Consider the following 21,739-nt stretch of genomic DNA (forward strand, 5'->3'; position numbering starts at 1 on the left):
TATAGTCACATTGCACTATATGGGTCACAGTGAATAATATTTTTTAATCATAATACCATAAATATTGAATGTTATTTGACTAATAATTGCGGCATAATGTCCTTGTTCTCTCCCTGACCCAATCCGTGCATTTAGTTAACAAACCCCACTAATTCTAACCTATAAATAGTTTTAAAAAGTCACTCTTTCTTCTCTATCCAACCATTTAGGCTGTGAAGTCTTAAATGGAGGCAGGTGACCACAGCTGAGGGGTGGATCGAGGGTCCTATCAGCGTCAAGACCAGGGGCAGAACCTGAAACACTGTTGAGTGTGAGTGGCTGAAAACTCAGTCAGCCAAAACAAAATCAAAATAAGGCTGGGAAGAGTACTCAGGAGAAAGGAGAGGAATCACCCAAAGAATTATGTTATTGAGGACAGTAATGAGAGCAGAGAGACAGTATGACAAATGGGTCAAAAACAGACTCTGAATGAAGTTTCTGACACATCTGCTTTGTGACTGCCTTGTTCCTTTCTTTTTTTGTGTGTAAAATGGAGATAATGAAGTACGTTCCTTATAAGGCTGTTATGACAATTACACAATTTGTGATGTGTAAAGAGTCTAGACTTTTGGCACATGGTAAGAGCTCAATAGATATTAGTTGTTATTATTATTAGCACAGTTACTCTCTGAAGAGGTAGAAAATGTAGCTTTCAAATGCTTGTGACATGCTGTGTAGAAAATCCAAAAAGCAAGCCTGCATGGAGACGGGAATGGAGGCCGGCTAAGCAAGATGGACTCATTACCTCATCATTTTTCACCTCGATTACTGCAGTAGTCTCCCAGTTGGCGCCTCCACTGTACCTGTTTCTAATCTTTTCTCTCTGCCGTGGTCAGAATACAATCCTGCTGAAATCCTTCCAGCGGCTTCCCACAGCCTTCAGGGTAAAATTCAAGCTACTGGCAAGATGTGGAAGGCTCTCAATTGCATGTTTCTTCAGTTTCGTGTTCTGTCTTGCTACCACATATTATGGCTCTGGTTCCCAGCCTTATTACTGCTATGTTTCCCCAAACGGGCCACGCTCTCCAATGCTTCGATCCCTTTGCGTAAGATCTTCTAGCTCCCGGACCCAAATCCATCTGGCTGACTTCCACTCATCCTTTAGAACTCCTTCCAAGATTGAGTACTACCTTCTCTCTTTTTCTTCTCTCACAGGTGGCTCTCTGGACTCCTCCTTCTAGCACCAGGTTCATCCTTTTATAATTCTCATCACACTGTTTTGTACTCATTGGTTTTTTGGTGTGTTCATTCTCCTTCGAAATCAGGGTCTATATCTTTCACTTCTTATATCCCCAAATTTCTGACCATGGCCCAACATATAATAGATGTTTTAATAAACGTTTGAAGAGTCCATAAATGAGTTTGGAAACAGCAAAATCTACTTCAGAAATACCAAAAGATTTTAAAAGCAGACCTTTGGTTTAAACAAGTCTTCTGTGATCTTATTTGCACAATTGCTTAACCAACTGTCACTGATAGTGCTGAATTAAACTTCAGTCCATCCCATATCTAATTATCACGAATACTGACTTAAAGGGTTTATTATGTGCCTCAGGCTTACAGTTCCTATAGGTTCTGTGTTTGTCCTACATTATTCCTTAGAGTTGCCCTTTTTTGAAACGATACCATATTCATTTTCCCAGTGTGTTCTACCTACATGTAAATACCTGACATTGTACAGTGCCTAAGGTACTGGCCCCACAATTCGGCAAGTTTGGCTCATGAGCTGATCACTTGTCTTGTTTATATCCAAAGGGGTTTAAACTTATCTGAAGTGGTATTTAAAAAATAAAAAAGTTTCTAGCTATTCAAACCAATACAGAGTGTCTTTGTTTATGGCTCAGGACTCATCCCGTTTCTTTAAATTAAAGCCCACACTCTTATCTGTGTCCGTAGTTTCCAGCATAATGTTTTGATTCCCTGAGAGTAATTTCTGGCCTTTTGAACAGGCTTAGACAATTAACTCTGTCCAAGCCCTGTGTAGTATTTAATGAAAGCCATGTATTGGCTAGAGCAGAAAGGAAGAAGGATGCTATTAAAATCATAATATTGTGCTGAACATCCTTAGCACCTATTATTATACTGTAGAATTATTTCAAGCCACCTTATAATTTATTAATAATTTTTAGAGTTTAAAGTTGCTGTTTAATTAAAGCTTCTACAACTTTAAGATTATTTCCTTTTATAAATAAAACAAATACTAATAAATCCATCTTTATCCCACCAACTCCTCGACTATTTCCTAAATGATATGTTCCCAAAGAAACAGCCTGAGCCATAGTGGCTCAGATTTAACTTTAATAGTTAAAACTAATTACAAGAATAACCATATTTACAAGGATAACTATTTTAGAGAAAAATAGTACTTCTGGAATATTTTTGAAGAAATTCACTTCTCTTTTAAACCCATTCAGTTATCTAAACTAACTCAAAATATTTTTATACAAAGGCCCCAAGAGTTAGTGCTAGTAAATTAACTTTTAATCCACAAGACTATTTGCATATTTGACAGACTATCCTAAGTTTTTTTAAGTTGCATGAACGATTTTTGAATCAGAAAAATCCCTCACCAATAAAACAATTAAAAAACTTGTTCTTTGGAGATTTTTAAATTTTGTACAGTTTTGTACTAGATCTATTTCTATTAATATATGGTCGTGTGATTCAAATTTTCCTAATATTCATGTCCCCTGTAATCAGAAAATCATTTAGAAATTAATATACGTATGTATAGTCTTCTAGTTGCATAATAATATATTCTTAAACTGAATATTCAGCTTAAATAGCTAAATGTCTTCCTAAATTTATTCTTTCATATATTCATACCCATACAAATAGTGATAAAATTAAGAAATAAGATTCTGTGCTGACATTACTAGTCTCATATTTTCTAGAGAAGGCAATTTGTATTCAGAGAGTACTCAAGGCATCAGAATGAGGAATGAGTTCCAGTTGAACATTGTAGAATGGATTACAAAAGTAACATACTGTACTCAGGTATGTAGAGAAAATATAGATTTATAATTTTGTCTAAAACCACTCTGATCTTCCTTAAATCCCTTACCTCCTACATGGCATAAGCAAAGAAAAAAAGGAAGGAAGGAAGAAAATGAGTCCAACTCAGTTTAAAAGTCTATCTGAGGCAATAATCATTCCAGGCACGTAGGTGCTACCTAGTCCCCTGGGAATATTTGCTCTGTCCTTCAGACTCTTCTTTTCTCCTTGCTCCTTTCAGAGGTGGCGTCTAGGGCACAGGAAAATGTTTACATCATCTCTTGGGTTGGGAGGAAGGAGGTCCCTCAGGAGGAGGTCATGTTATCTTTTGTTAGGGATTAGCTGATCCTGTTACTGAACCAAAGTGAGTTTGCCTCTTGGCAAGTTAAAATCAGACTCTCCACCAGAAGTAGTTGCCACACAAAGTGGAGCTTATTTGCAGCAAATAGGAGGCCACGAGGACTCACTTCCAAGCTCGTGACTGTCCCCAAGCACGGGAAAGCAGGGGCCTTTTATTTCAGAAGGGGACTGAATATTCACAAAGAGGTGAGTATTCACTCGCTCAGGCTCAGTTGGCATCTCTGGGCTCACCTGCAAAGGCAGTGCTCTTGTGATGGGGCTCCGTCTGGTTCAGGGTGGTTGGTGATTGCATCTCTTAACATAACAACAACAACAAAATTTTGGAGAAACAGTTAAATGCTTCCAAAACCTCCCTTGAGTTCCTTGAGGTAATCAGTCGGTAACAATCGTCCTATGGTATCATGAGACTGGTCTGTTCCAGAGAATTCTGCAGGCATAATTCTTGACCCCTCTGGTCAGTACACCTAGAGTCTTTTTCCTTCATTCATTTGGGGCTCAGGCCCTGCTTGCTCACTCAGGCTCATCTCAGCTCTTGCTGGCTGCACTGCAGACCCTCTGAATCTTTGCCAAGTCTACAGGGCCCCCAGGGCAGGTCTGCTGGCTCTCACCTCAGGGAAACTGAAGCCAAGCTTTATACTGCAACCCTGTATGACTGATCATGCTGGTTTGTCCTGTCAACTGTGTTGGAATCTCCAAACCCACCTCTCTATGTTGTCTCAGCACCTCCTTGTGTGAGGGTCTCATCAAAAAATGCGAGCACAGCCAGAGAATGTCCGCCATGGATGTGCCCTAGGCTTGTGTAACACAAACCTCTGGAGCCCTGGGGTTCAGACCAAAAGGGGAGAAAGGATGTATTAGTGACTCTACCTCCCATATCTTTTTTCTATCTTTCTTCCATTTCTCTCATGTTAGATGAGATGGACTTTCCTTTTTCTTTACTTTTCTTTTCTTTACTTCCCCTTCCTGTCTGTCACAGATTGCCCATATATAAATTCCTGTGATCTAATTTGGCCAGGCCTGGCATTTTTAACTGTTAAACGGGAGCTATAGATATTTAGAAAATCCTTTCTCTTTCGACAGTCTCAGCCTTTAAAGCTACTGATTTGTCACAAGATTCTGTTTTGAAAGTTATAACATAAATGATATTTTTTTTCTTTCCCTGACAGTCCTAATCCCCCCTTCATCCCAAGGCAGATGGATGCTTTGAGATGTTTGTACAATGAAAGTGAAAAAAATAAAATCATATCAACTTTTTTCCTAAAGAGCATTTCGTGTTATTTTTATCACTACTGACTTAGCAAATATTATTCGTTATTAACTTATCAAATTAGGGGAAGGATGGGGAGGCTGTCTAACTTAATGGCTTGAATGGAATGTTGATTACCTGTAAAAAATTTTAAAATACTGGCAAGGATTCTGTATTCAAAGGCTGAATCATTAATTTAACAGATTATTTATTGAGTTCCTATTATATACTGGACAAAACTCTTAGCATTGGGGAAAGGTTTTGTGAACAAGACAGGCAAGGCCTCTGTTCTCTTAAAGTTGAAATTCTGGGGACAAGGAGACCCACATGTATACATATGTACATGTGCCCACATATACTAACCAGTCAACAGAAGGGAGAACGTGCCTGTGTGAAAAAGTAAAATAGCGTAATGTGATCCAAGAGATTGGGTGACTTTTATATGGAGTGGCAATCTAAAGCTGCTCAGAGAGTGAATTTTAAGCTAAATCAGAATGACAAGAAGGAGTCTGGCATATGAAGATAAGAAAGAAAAGAAAGAGCTATTCGAAAGGCCCTAAAGGAGAAAAAAACAAAACTTGGAAAGTTCAAGAAACAGGGAGAAAAACATCTTCTGTGTGGCCTGAGGGTAAATGGCAAGAAGAAAAGTAGAATGAAATTGGAAAGGTCAATGGGGCGATTATGTAGGGCTTTGTAAACAAGGAGAAAGGGTTTAGATTTTATACATAGGGCAGAGGAAAGCCTTTGGATGGTTTTCATGGGTGGGGGGAATGATTTTATCTTTGGAGAAAGACTGGAGGAGGAAAAAATGGAAGCAAAATTATTACAGAAATCTTGGTGATCGCCAATGGTGGCTTAGGTTAGTGAGATAGTAGGATAAAGAAAATGGATTTTAACACATGTTTTGGAAATTAACAGGACTTACTGATAGGTGAGGGAAAGAGAAATCAAGAATAATTTCTTTGCTTTAGGCATTTCTGAAAGATATATAGAGTTAGAGTGAGCGTATATCCATTCCCAATCTGCATAAGTAATGGTCCTGGATTCTGTCTTCAATTAAGTTTCAGCTCCCGGTACTAAAAGGCACAAGCGTAAAATGCAATTCCATTCCCCCTGGAAGGAAAAAAAGAAGGGGTAAATCGCACAATGTGAGAAGTGAATACCCCTGCCAGCCAGTGAACAGGTAAATGAAAAGTATTTATCTGGTGGAGGGGCACGGCCATGAGGAAGAGAAAGAGATGGGATTCCTTGAAGAGGGTTGGGGGCAAAGCTTCAGTTAGGTCCTCCTGGCATTCGAAAAAATCAATCTCTTTCATGTTCACTTTTTCCTCTTTTACTCCTCATGTTCTAGTTTCCCACTCCCCAGGCTTCTTTTCCATATCTTTATGTTTCTTACTTCTTAAACTTTGTTAGTTTTCCCTCCATCATGATCATCATCATCATATAATCAACACCATCATTGCCCCCATTACTTACTGAGTGTTAAACCAGCACACTTTATGGTTTGAATTACTTCTTGCAACTTGCCTGGGGGAGATACAATTAGCCCCCTTGAAAGATACCCTTGGGTTTGGCAAGATGAAGCAGTTTGCCCAAGGTTAACACACCGGGAAGTGGCAGAGCCAAATGTGAAAACAGGTTTGTCTGACTCTGAAGCCTGTGTCCTCAGCCTGTTCTCTATTGCTCTGTGGCTCCTCTCTCCTTCCTTCACACTCACTGCCCTTTCTCTCCTGGCCCCGTCTCTCTCTCTTTCTCCTCTTCATCTTGTCATCCCCTGGCTTTCTCCTGGCCTTTCTCCCTTTCTTCTGTCTCTTCTCCTTCTTTCTTCTTCTACTTTAGTCAGACGGCCCTGCCTAGTCCCCTCCCCATCTTGCTATTACTAATCTGAAATTGATATTATTACAAATAGAAAATAGAAGTCATAGACTGCTAGAGCTGAAAGAACTTCGGTGGCAGAGCCAAGACTTAATAGCAGGTCAGGGTAGCTTCCACTCCACAGAACCACTGCTCCTAATGTATACATCGAGACCAAGGCAGAAACCATCTCTTCCTTGTCACCTGTGTAGGTCCTGCCCTGGATCTCACACCCAGAGCTGTGCTATTTGTGGAGACTACTCTCTCTGCCCTGACCTCCAGTCGAGTCCCTCTGCACTTGTGGGACATTTGTCACACGCCCAACCAGGGTTATAAACATTTAAAAGATCATTTTTCATCTCCTCACATCACTCATCTTGTGTAGTTCAAAATGAAAACAACCCTGAGCCAAAAAGTAAGGGCAAGAAAGCTCAAAAAACTATGATTATCCTATAACACTTCTAAGCTTAAATATGCTAAGCTCAACTTCATTCCAAAAAAAATGTTGTACCTCTGGTTTGCTATTGCCCCAAACACAGGCTTAGTCTCACCATTGGGTAATCCAGCTACATAATGAATATAGCCAGAGAATAGCTAAGAACAGGTTAGGAAAGGAGCAGCAGTGTACAGATTTAAAAAGGGATGATATAGGTGAGTCACAAAGTTATATATCACCCACTCTGAGCTAGAGCGGTGTTAAGACTTTTACATTTAGTTCTTACAATAAACGTTTTAGATAATTACTAATATGATTCCTATTCTACTGATGAGTCTCTAGGATATCAAAAGGCTTCTTGGCCTTTTGGCTAAGATCAAGTGTGAGTCTCTGGGATAGTAAATAAGTTTCCAGGAGTTGCATCTGGTTCTGTTGTGTCCACAGCCTAAGTGAGATTTTAAGGTACATCCTGCCTTACATAGTGTGGATGCTACTTTTTTACAAATGTTGTACACATTAAACATTTAGATAACTATGATATTACTGTCTTATCCCATTTCTCTCTTTCTAAACAAACTTTCAGAAAGTAATTATGTCAGAACTTCATGTTTAGTCAGCACTTTTGATAACACTAGTAATAAGCATAGTTGCTATGAAACACCCTATTCTAGATATCCTCATGCTCCTAGCCTCCTGAGCTTTTTAGTGTTTGTATAAGCCACTCCTTCAGGTACTGTGACATATTTTAGGAAATTAAACACAGAGTAATTTAATTTTGAGGTGACCTTGGGCTTTAAATGTATGCTTTAGGATTTGTAACCCATAAGCCATTGTATATAAAAAGAAACCTCCAGTAACTTGCCATGCCACCAGACGAGCACAGGGCAAGAACAGGGAATCCTTCAAGAACAGGGCATGTATGATCACTAAATTTAGATTCCCATGTGAGTTGGTTGTAGCCATTTCTCAGGTAGATCAGAAGATCAATGGCAGGTTACAAGAGTTCCTGTTATAGGCCCAACGAACATTCCTACCAGATACAGAAACCTAACCAGAAGGTAAAGGGTTTAAACTGTAATAGGAGGGAAGTTTGGAGAGAAGAAAGGCTAGAAATCTTGTCTCTCTTTTTCAAGCAGGGAAAAGTGAGACCCAAAAGAAGATAGGAAACCGCAGAGGGCATTCTTGGGGCCTGTTTTACTTTTCCTCATAATAAAATCAAAGCTCTTCAAACAGCCACTGGAAGAGTATGTTCTTTTCCTCTGCTGTACCGCCCAAGCTCCTTGAGAAGGTGGCTGTAACTATGGAAGCTGTTCTTTGGGAATGTCTTATTGTATCTTGCTAAAACCAATGAAGAGTGCAATATTCATTTTTGAGTCCTTTTTCATAGCTTCTTTTATTTTCCTGAGGAACTGGTATGTGTCTTATTCTCCCTGAAATGGGAAGACATTTTGAGCATGTAGTGAGGATTTCTAATCACACACAGTGATTGGGAAATATAAAACACCGTCTGAAGGTGGTATAAAGACATGCAGATATTGATGAATCTTGTCTTGCTCTGCTGTTTACTCAGGAATAATGGTAATACGCTTTCAGAGATGAAGTGCCACAGACACTTCTTGACATAATATGAACTACTTATTCAAGGTCAAACTTTCAGAATTCTCGTGTATTTTAGATTTGATGATAAGTTATGATATTCATGTAATATGCTTAAATAAGCAGTCATCTAGTCCAATTACCATGGAATTTTAATTCTATGTTCATTATTCAAATTAGTGATCTAACACTTGAATTGTGTGCTCAACATTCAAATTAGTGATTTAAAGATATAGTTTCAAGAACATTCGTAGTATTTGGTAAAGACAAGTAAAAACAAACCTAGTGGAAAGAACATGCTAGAAAAATGAAGAACGATTTAAAGTCCTTCTGCACAGAGAATAGTCTTTCTGAAGAAACCCTGATTGGTTTGCATGGAAAAAGCCAAGAAACTCTCTCTTATAACTCAAAAAGTGTTCCCAGTTTTGGTTGCCTTGTCTCCACATATTTTTGTGGTTTGCATTATCGCTTGCTATTTATAGAAAAACACACTAGCAACCTTGACACAGAACTTGCAGACTTTTCCTTTTACACGATAACTTGTGCCTTCCTGTCCCTGACAAACCTCAGAACACTGGTGGGTGTGCAATGCAGCCTGTGGAAGAATCAACCATTTCCAGCATGCGTGTGATACATGCCTGGGGAAGCTAAGTTACACTGAATAGAATATCCCACTTTTATACTCATGTGATGAATTCTGTGTTCCCGGTGCAGGGATGGTGCCGAAAACAAAGCAGCCTTTGAGACTGTTGGACAGTTTTTCAAACTAGCCTGGGGGCTTCTGGAGTCAGAGCAAACATTTAAAAGGAGCTATGTATAAGTCTGACTTGTAGGAGAAAGACTCTCAGCTCCATTTAACAGTCCCCTAACTATCCAATTCCTTCCACCAAGGAACGTGACATTGACAACTCTGAGTTAGGGGAAATCTTAGCAACCATAGATTTCTTTAATCATAGAATTAATACTAACGGAAATAGAAAAGCTCAAAAAATATAGTTACAGCTCAAAAATTGCACTTTTATCTATGGTGACCATGCCATCATTTATTTAAGGTGGAGGGCCATTTTGATTTACTGAGGAAAGGACAGTTTTGAAAAGTCATGATAAAACAATGTTGCAATACATGAAATCAAAGCACAACAGCCAGGGCTGTATTTAGTTCACAAGTATCTATCTAACGCTTTTGGTCCACCTTTGTAAGCTAGAAACGAAATGCAGAAGAGAGAGAATATTCATTTATTTTTCCATTTTCTAGAATTTCCTAGTTACTATTGTGATTTGAGTTCAAGTATGGAAACATCACTTTTTCAGGTGAGTTTTCTGTTCAAAACAACGTACATTGACCATCTTCCAGACGCTGTTATAATCTGCCTTGTCCACTTTCTCTCTTCACACCTGCTTGTCTGTTCATTCATTTATTCACAGCTCACTCAACAAACTTTCTAAGGTCTAACCTCATGTCCTTGTACACACTAGGGCCTCGAACATTTCTCAGTTGATCAATTTATTTCTGATACCTCCCTACATATCAACTAGAATACTTAAGAAAGATATCAGTTGTCACTATCATTGTCACTATTGTCCCAGGAGGATTTCCAGGAGACAGCATTCTCCTGATGAGAGGAGTTTAGTTTTCCATGTCTCTCCATGGATTTGTTCATCTTGCCTCCATTTTATAGACGGGAGCCTCAAGCTCATTGTTAACCAGCTGAACCCAGAAATAGAAACAGCAAAAACCCCTGCAAGTGAAAATTTGAGAAGCTCGTCTCCCTCTGGGTTTGGGGGAAACAAGTAACCCATTGCTCATTTCCTGCATCTACCTAGCTGACTTTAACATAACTACCATTTGCAGAAAACAAAGGGAGGAATCCTCCATAGTGCAGCCACCATGGAAAACAGTACGGAGATTCCTCAAAAAATTAAGAATAGAACTACCACATGATTGAGGTATTTCACTTCTGGATATTTATTCAAAGAACATGAAAACACTAATTTGAAAAGATGCATGCACCCCTATGTTCATCAAAGCATTATTCACAATAGCCAAGATTTGGAAACAACCTAAGTGCCCACCAACAGATGAATGGATAAAGAAGATGCAGTATATATATGTACAATGGAATACTACTCAACCATAAAAAAGATGAAATCTTGCCATTTGCAACAACATGGATGGACCTTAAGGCATTATGCTAAGCAAAATACGTCAGATGGAGAAAGCCAAATACTGTATGACCTCACTCATATGTGGAAGAAAACAGCGACCACAACAAACACACACATACATAGATACAGAGAATGGATTGGTGGTTACCAGAGGGGAAGAGGAGAAAGAGGAGGACAAAAGGGGTGAAAGGGCACATGTGTATGGTAACGGACGGCAATTAGACTTCGGGTGGTGAACGTGATGTAGCCTACACAGACATCTAAACATATATAATGTATATAATAAACAAAATGTTATAAAGCAAGGTTAACTTGATAAAAAAAGTAATAATAATAAATAAATAAATAAAAGAAAAAGAGGAATCAAGCACCATGATAAAAACTCGGAGAAATACCTACAATTACCCTCATCTACAGTATGTTACTTAATTCTACACAATTGTCATGATGCAAAACTGTTCCTCTTCCCTTCCTTTTCATCACAAAATGACTCACGAACATTGTTCTCTCATTGCTGATGCCCCAAACCTAGGAATCCTCACTGATTCCTCTCCCACCACATCTAATCCAGAGTTTCTCAGCCTTGGCACCATTGATGTTTTGAGGTGAATAATTCCTGTTGTGAGGGGCTGTCCTGTTCACTGTAGGATGTTTCCCAGCATCCCTGGCCTCTACGTGCTAGTAGCACTTCCCCAGTCATGAGAACCAAAAATGTCCCCATACATTTTCAAATATCCCTTGGGGGTGTAACTCACTCCCAGTTGAGAACCATGAAATCTAAGAAGTCCTGAAAGCTGAAGTTCCAAAATTTATCCTGAATCTAAATATCTATCCCTAAAAATCCACTACCTGACCCACACCTCAACCCCCATCTCTCACTTGGACCGTGGCAACAGCTTTTCACTGCATCCCCTTCAGTCCATTTTCTGCTTGATAGTCAGCATATTTTTAAAACCTCAATCAGGGTTTTCCTTTTCTCTTCTTAAAACCTTCCAATTGTTTCTTGCTACACTGAGAACTGCTCACCGTAGCCCCTCCCAGCACTCTCCCCTTATTCACGGTTCTCTAGTTTCACTGGCTTTTATATCATTTTTCAAACAAGCCAGGTTTTCCCACTTCAGGACACTTACGCATACTTTCCTTGGAATGTTGACTTCCTTGTAGTATTCAAAGGTTTGTTCAAATATCATTTCTCAGCCAGTTCTTTCAGGACCATCCTATGTAAATAACTCCCTTCTCCCCCAAGTACTCTATACCATTACCCTGCATTAAGTTTCATTGTAGTTACATATATTATCTCTATTGGAAATTATATTGCTTTTCATTTTATACTTGTCTCATCTACTACATTAGCTCCATAACAGGGGGTGCCTTGCCTATCTTATTCACAGCTTTGTGAGCTGTCTCCCGGAATGTAGTAGCTACTTTATAAAGATTTGTTGAATGAATAAATAACTGAACATCAGAAATAATAAGTGTTTTCTGTTTAAAGGTGAGCATATTTTTTACTTTAAAAGAATGCCTAATTTTTATATTATTAAATCTAAAAAACCCAAAAGCTTCTTCTCTTACCCAGGGTTAAAGCAAAAGCTCCTCCAATTACCTGCAAGGCCCCACATGATCTGGATCACTACTATCCTCCCCACATGATTTCCTAACACTTGAGTCTCAAACATGTTAGCCACACGCTGACCTTGCTTCTGTGCCCTAACGTGCCAAGCACATGCTCATTTCAGAGCCATTGCACCTGCTGTTCCCCAAGCCTGAATGCTGTGCCCCAGATGTCCTAAGTCTCATTGTATCACACCCTTCAGGCTTCAGGTCAAGTGTCCTCTTAGTAGAAGGACTGGTCCTGACTACTTTATATAAAATAGTAAGAAAGAAAAAGTGGCCTTTCTCTACCATCAGCTTAGAGCTGTCCTGGCTCTAACGGCCAGGCAAGGGCACTCTCCTTTTGAATAGAAACGGTTTTTCAGAACACCAACATTAGACAGGGCTGCTCTGTGATGTGGTGGATCAAGACAAAAACAAGACCGCTCTGTAACTAAGTCTGAGCAGAGACCAAAATAAATAACTACGTAAAAATAAGGGAAAGAGAGAACACTGTCAAACATTCTCCTTGCTCCTGCTATAAGAGTGACTGCTCTATCTTCATCAATTTCAGCCTTAGCCCCACTTTATTCCCTCTACCTTCCATATAAATTTATTAAGATTACTAAGGCAATCATAGAGTTGCTTTGAGTTTCTGATAGTACCCAAGCAAGAGCAAAACCACATTTCCTTGAAACTTCTCCAAAATCACCTAACACAAGCTTAAATCCAATATAAGCCCCTCTTAACAACCTCTTACTGAAACACACTGTTCCCCAGGGCATGCAGTGTCCCTCATTGCAACGAGTTAATAAACCCAACTTTGTTCACTTGCGGGTATGTTCGTGGTGGACTTGGCCTGCAGGGCATCAACAATAGCAACTCCCAACCCCAATAAGCACTCCCCATGATTTTAAGTAAAATGACCATATATACCAGTGTGCTGGGACAGTCCAAGTTTACACCTCTTGTTTTTGTGTGCCATTTCCTCAGTGCCATATTTCACCCTCAAAAGTGTCCCAGTTTAGAAGATAAATTATATAGTCATCATGCCTTTAATCTACACTATTTTATACAATAGCATTTATCACCACTTGGAACATTAAACATTTATTTTTCATTTGTTCTCTCTCTCTCTCTCTCTCCTCCCATCCCCCTACTAGAATGTAAGTGCCATAGTATAGGAACTTTGTCTATTTTTTTTATTAGTCTATCCTCATCACTTAGAACAGTTCTTGACACATGGAAGGCTTCCAATAAATACCTGTTGAATGAATTATCTAATGAATAGTTATAACGTAATACTACAAGAGATCTTTGAGCTATGAACAACTTTTTGAGAAAATCATCCCTACACACAACAACCAGTCACATTTCTATAAACTAACATGTAGAAATTGAAATAAAAATATAGTGCCATTTATGATTGCTCCCGTAACAAAATGTGTACAAGATCTGTATGCTGAAAATTACTAAATGCTAATGAAAGAAAACAAGACAAAAAATGAAACTTCACAAATTATAAGACTTAACATGGTAAAGATGTTAATTCTCCCCAAATTGAGCAATAGGCTTAATACAATTCCTATCAAAATCTCAACAGGGTTTTTTCATAGACATAGGCAAGCTTATTCTAAAGTTTATATGGAAAGGCACAGGCTCTAGAATAGCTAAAATAATCCTGACAAACAAAAATAAATTAGAAGGAATAACCATCTGATATTAATGCATACTGTAAAGCTATAGTAATTAAGACAGTGTAGTACAGACGGAGGGTGAAACACTTGGATCCATCAAACAGAATAGAGAACCCAGAAATAAACTCACACAAATATGCCCAATAGATTTTTTACAAGGATGTAAAAGTGATTTAATGAAAGGAGAATAGCCTTTTCATCAAATGGTGCTGGAGTAATTGGACTTCCATGGGCAGAAAAATGAAGCTAAACCCAAGCCTCACACTTCATTCAAAAGTTAACTCAGCTGAAACATGGACTTGCATGTAAAATGTAAAGCTGTACAGCTTTTAGGAAAAAGTGAAAGAGAATCTTAGGGATCGAGGGCTATGAAAAAGGTTCTTAGAGTTGACATAATAGGAAAAATTGATAAATCCGATTCCATCAAAATTAAAAACATTTTTTCTGTGAAAGATCCTATTAAGAGGATGAAAAAAACAAGTTACAGAGTGGGAGAAAATATTTGTAAGCCACATGTCCAACAATCGACTATTATCTAGATATATTAAGATGTCTTAAAACAGTTAAAAAATTTCAACTAGAAAATGGTCAGAGACATGAAGAGACATTTCACTGAAGAAGATGTACAGAGGGGAAATAAGCAGAGGAAAATGTGATTAACCTTGTTAGCCATTAGGAAAAAACAAATTAAAAACACAGTAACACAATGAAATATCACTATATCCCTATCAGAACAGCCAAAATAAGACTTAGTGACAACATCAAATATTGGCAAGATGCAGAGAAACTCCATCACTCATATATTACTGCTGATGGGAATGTAAAATGTTACAGCCACTCTGGAAAATAGCTTGGCAGTTTCTTATGAAACAAAACATGTAATTATTATATGACCCAGCCACTGTGTTCTTCAGCATCAGAGAAATGAAAACTTATGCGTACACAAAAATTTATGCATAATGTTCACAGCAGTTTTATTCACAATAGCCAAACAATGGAAACAACCCAGATGCTCTTAATGGGTGAATGGTTAAACAAACTATAACTATATATATATATAGTATATAACGCCATGGAATACTACTCAGCAATAAAAGGTATAAACTATTGATACACACAATACTTGGATGCACCCCAGGCTTGGAGGAATGCTTCCAGGCTGACACAGCTTGACCAAGGCATGGGTTCTGGCGACCAGAGAGGAGAACTTCAGTCTCCCCTATTCCCTCGGTTGAGTGGCCAACGGTAAGTCACAGCCCCAGCAAAGGAGGGAATGCAATTTACTCTAAGTATTATCTGTCTAAAACACCAGCGGCCCATTTGACTTGAATAAAATTTGAATCCAAAATCATGCAAGCCTTTTTAAAAACCAAGAATGCGAGGAAATTTTTGCTTATTTTGTTTTATTTATTTTATTTATCATGTTTTGTTGCAAAGCATGATTCTCTGTAGCACATAAGATCAGCCAGTGTTAGAAATACATTCAAGAAACCAAAAAGGCAATGGAAATTTCATATGAAACTTCCCTATTAATCACTAAATATGTAAAAAAACAAAGTCATACCACTGGAGATTCTCTTGAAAGCCCTAGTCTGAATGCTACCTTCACTTTGCTTGGAGAAAACAGAAAAGACTTTAGAATATTTCTTCTTCAACTCTAGGTTAAGTGCTAAACTGATGACTTAGAGTTGATAGCAAACTCACCATTTACAGAAGAAGAAAGTCTCATTCCTTTTTGCAGCTAGTGGTGACATACCTGTTGAAGAAGAATTGTGCTCATCTATTGTTCATTCCTGGTATGAAAGAATAAGCATTGTTTTCTCAAACCAGGGAGACCACTGTGAGAGCCTGGCAGTATCTTTGAAAGTTTGTCAACCATTTAAAGTGAATAAATTGAACTGGAAAAAATATTATAGGAATGTTTGCTGATATTACTCCAGAAATTCTGGGTTTGTGGTCAATATTTTTGGTAAAACTCAATGAAGAAAACTTAATGTTTTAGGGAATTCTCTGCATTTTCATCTGCAAAAATTGGCCTCCAAACCTTGCACAGTGTGTGAAACACCAATTTATTTGCCTTCCTTGATACAGATCTGACGACTGCTCACAAAATCCTTCTGTCATTAAAGATAAGGAATATACCTATACTGAGATACTTAACTCTGTTAGAGATTATTAAAGGAAAATATGCTTGATTAGATCTGTAATAGAAAAGCTGTATTTTCTGCATTGTTAAAGCAAGGGGAAAAAGTTTACTCCAAAATAAAGAGTAAATTTCGGAAGAGTTTGGCAAATTCTCCAGAGATATTTAAAGTTGTATTGCATTAATAGAGGGAGCAAACGCCAATCACTGCTTAGTAGTATTGATCACATACACTGTGAATTTATGATCAAGACTAGAGACTTAGGAATCAAAGAGCTCCAGGTTCAAATCTAGGTTCTGCCATTTGCTAGATGTGTGATCTTGGGTCAGTTACTTAATCTCTCTAAGTCTCAGTTCCTATACCTTGTTAAGCCTCATCTCTAAAATGAAGATAATAATCCTAACTACTTCATTCCATTGTTTTAGAATTAAATAGAAAGTCTAAAGAAAACAGTGTTCTGTATCTTTCAAAATTAATGTGAAATGCTTGGCACAATGGCCACATGGTAAGTATTCAGTAAGGTATTATTTTTATTAATATTGTCCAAAACCACTATTAATATAGGAATTGGTGCTAATATATGGGTCCATTTTCTGTGAAAAATCTTCTCAAGTAGAACATTAAATCATATTTAATTTCTCTGCCAGTTGAACTCAGGCAATATTTTCCTGTCATGAGCTGCAATTTCCCATTTTGCATCTTATAAAAAACCATATTCTTAATCATTTTCAATCTTTTCCAGGCTCTAACTAAGAAGTTTTAAAATCAAGTTTGACTTGATCATCTTAGATAATTGCTAAAAAATTACCATAGAGATTTAAATAGGCTTCTCTTTTGTCACAAGCTTAACACTGAAATTGACCTACTCTCTTCTCAAACTTCAATACTTTCTTGGATAAAATAGCTTGTGACAAGCAAGCAAAGCTAAGGCTCAAATTTATATCACATGGAAAAGTCGAGAAATATAGCTTTTGATGTAAAATTTATTTTACCATTGCCTTAATTTTTAAGTCATGTTATTTACGTGTTTTTAAATTTTATATAATATAAAAAGAACACATAAAATTTTGTTTATATAAAAGAATACAGGTTTAAAAAGGCTGAGAAAATGATCTGAGCCTATGAAAATGGTAATAATTCAACAAAACCTATATCTGTTTATTCTAACGACCACTTTCTTCTAACTATGCTCTGTGAAGTTACTTGCCCGCAATCTTTCAAGGTTGAAAGCACAAGCATCAGAATGAGTATCATATATCAGAAAATGTAGTCTCCTTAAGTTCCATATTCTTATATACTAAGATTAAATTTGACCTTAGTCAAATATAGTTCCCAACCATATCCACAACAACTGGAAAATATTAAACTGATATAGCATTGAGAAGTAAAATGCATGAATATGTATATATTTAACCTTTTAAGAATTTTTCTTAGATCTATTCTTTTTTCATGCCAAGGGCCATCTCTATAAAATGTAGATCTTTTGTATTTCTCAAACAGTGTTTTCCAAATCAAAACCATTTGTTAACAGAAATTTCTATTCACCCCAGGGGACAATTCCATTAGGCTCTATTTTCCTCTCTATGACCTAGAATATACAAGTCTGAGTATAGCTTAAGATCTAAATATTTGAGAGTCACTCCTGTATTGTAAGCAACTCTTGCTATACTAGATTTTTCCATGATGACTTGAACTACTAATATGTGTTATCCATCACACAGAATTCCACTTGTTACATTCTGGAGCTATTTTTACAGTATAATGGATGTTTACATTCTGCAAATGGTGAGTCCTTCAACAAGGCAATTACTACAAATTGCCTGTACATTATTAGCATCAAGGGACATATTCATAGAACACACATCAACTCTCTTATAGGAGTCATGCATTTGTTGGCATGGCAAAACCAGGAACAACAGAATGGAAAATTTTATTTATAGATGAGAGCACGGGAAAACTTACTGGGAACACATAGACCACCTTGGATAACTATTCAAGGGCATTTTTTAATTTAAAAAGATTATTCAAGGCCAAACTATACATAGATTGAAGAACAGGACTTTCACATAATAATCCAAGGACAGAATTTCAGATGCTGTCTATCAAATTAAGCAAAGGTTATATGCATATTTTGGGTTATTTTATATGCATTTATAAAAAACCCAAGTTATGCATAATCCTTAAAAATCCTTATCACAAGTATTACTCACAAGGTTATCCTTTGATGAACAGCAACAAGCAAGATTACAGTTCTCTTTGAATTTTAGTTTGCAAAGGAAAATTGTCGCATTCAGGAAAGAGATCAGATTCCTTCTGCAGCTTATACAGGGACATAATTAACGCTACAAAGACCCAGATAAATTACTCCTCCAGGCCAGTATTGGGTTTCATATGAGACCACTCAGGTTTATTTTATTGGTAGGCATAGTTACTGCACCATGGTCTAGCTAATCTCAAATTTGTCGTCAACTGTCCGCCCGTTAATAAATTCTTGCCAACTCACCGTCAACACACACACACAGACTTACACAGCACACACAAACACATGCTAACTCTCAGGTATCTAGTTGTAGAACACCACTATGGCCAAACAAGATCCCCAGTTATGGCCCAATTTTCATAGCTCCCCATCAAATTGTGTCCTTTTGTGGCCCTCCTGTTTCAGGATACTACATTTTATTGTATGGATATGACAGCAGGTGGTAATTGGTTAACCAATTAATTAAATCCGCTAATGGGTTACTTTGCCAAGCAACCATAACTGCTAGTATTCAACCTTATGAAGCAGATATTATTATTACTGTGCTCACTTTATAATTGAGAAAACTGAGACTCATAACTGGCATTCAAACCCAGGCCTCCCAACTAAAAAATCCCATATACTTTCAATTATATTATCCTTTCCAAAGTGTGTTTTAGGATATTAATAGGTGTTTTTTTCTAATGAATCAGGGAAATGCTGGGTTAAATGAAAATTAACAGTTTCTTCACCACAAGAATAAGTTATTGAGTTTTACAAATCACTAAGAGGAGGATGATATTTACAGTATTTCCAAAATTTATTAATATGTAGTCACCCTTTCTCCCCACTCAGACTATCCCTTAGGGCTAGTATTTTCCTGAATGCACTTTGGGAAAAACCACTAAAACATCTGTGTTTTTCTGTATTCATTAGTTTATTATACTTAAGGAGCCTGTACATTTTGCAAACTTGTGCTCTTCCTCAACTCAGCAAAATTTTCTTCTATTATTTCTTACTTATTATCTTTGTCTTATCCTCCTATTCTCCACATATTTGGGGAACTATTTTACATCTATCTTTTCTCACATCTTTTCATCATGTTAATATTTTTTGGCATCAACTATGGATTTCTTGAGTTTGCCATCCACCTTGCTAACTTAATTTTTGGGAGTATCTAACTTGCTGTTTACTACCTAATATTTATTTTATTTTATTTTTTTGTGGTAAAATATGCATAACACTTACCATTTTAACCATTTTAACAGTACAGTTCTGAGGCATTAAGTACATTCACATTGTTGTGCAATAATCATCACCACTCATCTCCAGAACTTTTTTCATCATCTCGAACTGAAACTCTGTACCCATTAAACACTAACTCCTCATTCCCTTCTCCCCTAGCCCCTGAAAACCACCATTCCACTTTATGTCTCTGAATTTGACTACTCTAGGTACCTTATATAACTAGAATCATAGAGTATTTGTCCTTTTGTGACTAGCTTATGTCACTTAGCACAATGGTTTTAAACTTCATCCATGTTGTAGCATGTGTGAGAATTTCCTTTCTTTTTAAGGCTGAATAATATTTCATTGTGTGTATACATCATATTTTCTTTATCATTCACCCTTCAATGGACATTTGTGTTGCTTCCCTTCTGGCTATTGTGAATAATGCTGCTGTGATCATGGGTGTGCAAATATCTGTTCAAGCCCCTGCTTTCAATTCTTTGGGGTATATGCCCTGAAGGAGAATTGCTGGATCATGTGGTAATACCGTGTTTAATTTTTTGAGCAATTGCCATGCTGTTTTTCACATCAGTAGCAACATTTTACATTCCCACAATAGTGCACGAGGATAATAATTTCTCCACATCCTCTCCAAAACTTATTTTCTCTTTTGTTTATGATAGCCACCTTAATGGATGCGCAGTGACATATGTTTTAAGTAGCAATTCAAATACTGATTGTGTTAGCCCTATGAGGGCATGCACTGGTTTACCGCATGATCATAGGTACCTAGGAGGGTACATGATACATACCAGATGATTCATAAACATTTATTATATAATAAGAGATATGATTAGATTCAAGGAGAAAGCCTAGAGTGGGAAGATGAGTTTGTATTTTGTCCATTGGTGAAGTGGGAGCCATCGTGAATTTAGAGAAAGTAAATGAGGTGAAAAATGAGTATTTGTTTTGGGAAAATTTTTCTGGAGGTGAGTCCACATAGGAAATGGCAATACCAGTCATGAGTTCATGAGAGAATAAAATAGCATAAAATCAACCCAAGAAGGTTTGATAAAAGAGAGGGAGAAGTAAAAGTTTAGCATCTTGGGTAATTGTCAAGCACCAGCGCCACTGACAGAAATTTAAAAATTGAATAAAGACAATGTGTTTATACTTTCTCCTCTCCTGCTGTGATTCTTGGGCAAATTAGCTCAATTCTCCCTTGGCCCATCCATTCTACTTTTGCCGATGCCCTTTCCTAAGATTATATTTTGGACGAGAATGTGCTCTTCTTTGTGTCCAAAAATCATCAAGCCCTTTTACTTCATCACTGACCCATCTTATAAAACTCTAGCTTCAACAGGAACCTTCTCAAGTTTCTTTTCATACCCATTGTTTCCTAAACCAGCACCTCCAATAAAACACCCTCTGAAGGCAAGTAAATGACTTCTTCAGCACTTGTTCCTTTGTCCCTATGTCCTCTCTATGACTCTCTTCATAAATATTGTTTGTGAAACTGTGAACTCCTACAGAAAAAGACTGTTTTCTTAGCATGCTTCTGAAAAGCCCCAAACCTGATACTCTTGACAAAACCATGTTTACCAGACTGTGCCCTTTTGTGATTAAGTTACACACCTTGGAATAGATTTGTAAACTCCTTGATTCATCTGAAAATCATCAGCGGTGGGAACGATGTCTTATTTCTCTGCGCCTCACTAGGCACATATAAATGAAACAGTTCAGCACACAGTTTTGTGGACAAATATCTGAGTCTAAAACCCAGCCTTTTCTGCAAAGTAATATCAAAATTTGTCTATATATAATTTTCTTTAGTGTCCATGTTAATGATAGGTAGAGACAACATGAATCACAGAAAATTTCCAAATCCCATTTTAGCCAGAAGAAACAAAGTTGGCCGATCCTATCACCTTGGACCAGAGTTACTCACAAGAAACAAAATTTGTACACTCAAGTTTCATCTCATTTCGTATCCTCTGAGCTCGTCTCACCAGCTAACTCCCAGTTAGCACATATTATGAGCCAGGCACTCTATTAAGCACTTTATATGTACTATCATATTTAATTCTACTATCTCATTTAACTTTTGGAAGTGGTTTTTATTATTTTCAGTTTACAGATAAGAAAACT

The 21,739-nt window shown here is 37.4% G+C and overlaps 1 protein-coding gene across 2 annotated transcripts in view; it reads right to left on the minus strand.

Annotated features, from left to right (window-relative positions):
- The window catches only part of KCNK2 (potassium two pore domain channel subfamily K member 2), a 209,507-nt gene that overhangs the window by 153,781 nt on the left and 33,987 nt on the right, over positions 1–21,739 (minus strand). The gene's annotated exons all lie outside the window — the stretch shown is intronic.

The sequence above is a fragment of the Equus caballus genome, chromosome 5, assembly GCF_041296265.1.
Source record: "Equus caballus isolate H_3958 breed thoroughbred chromosome 5, TB-T2T, whole genome shotgun sequence".
NCBI classification, from domain to species: domain Eukaryota; kingdom Metazoa; phylum Chordata; class Mammalia; order Perissodactyla; family Equidae; genus Equus; species Equus caballus.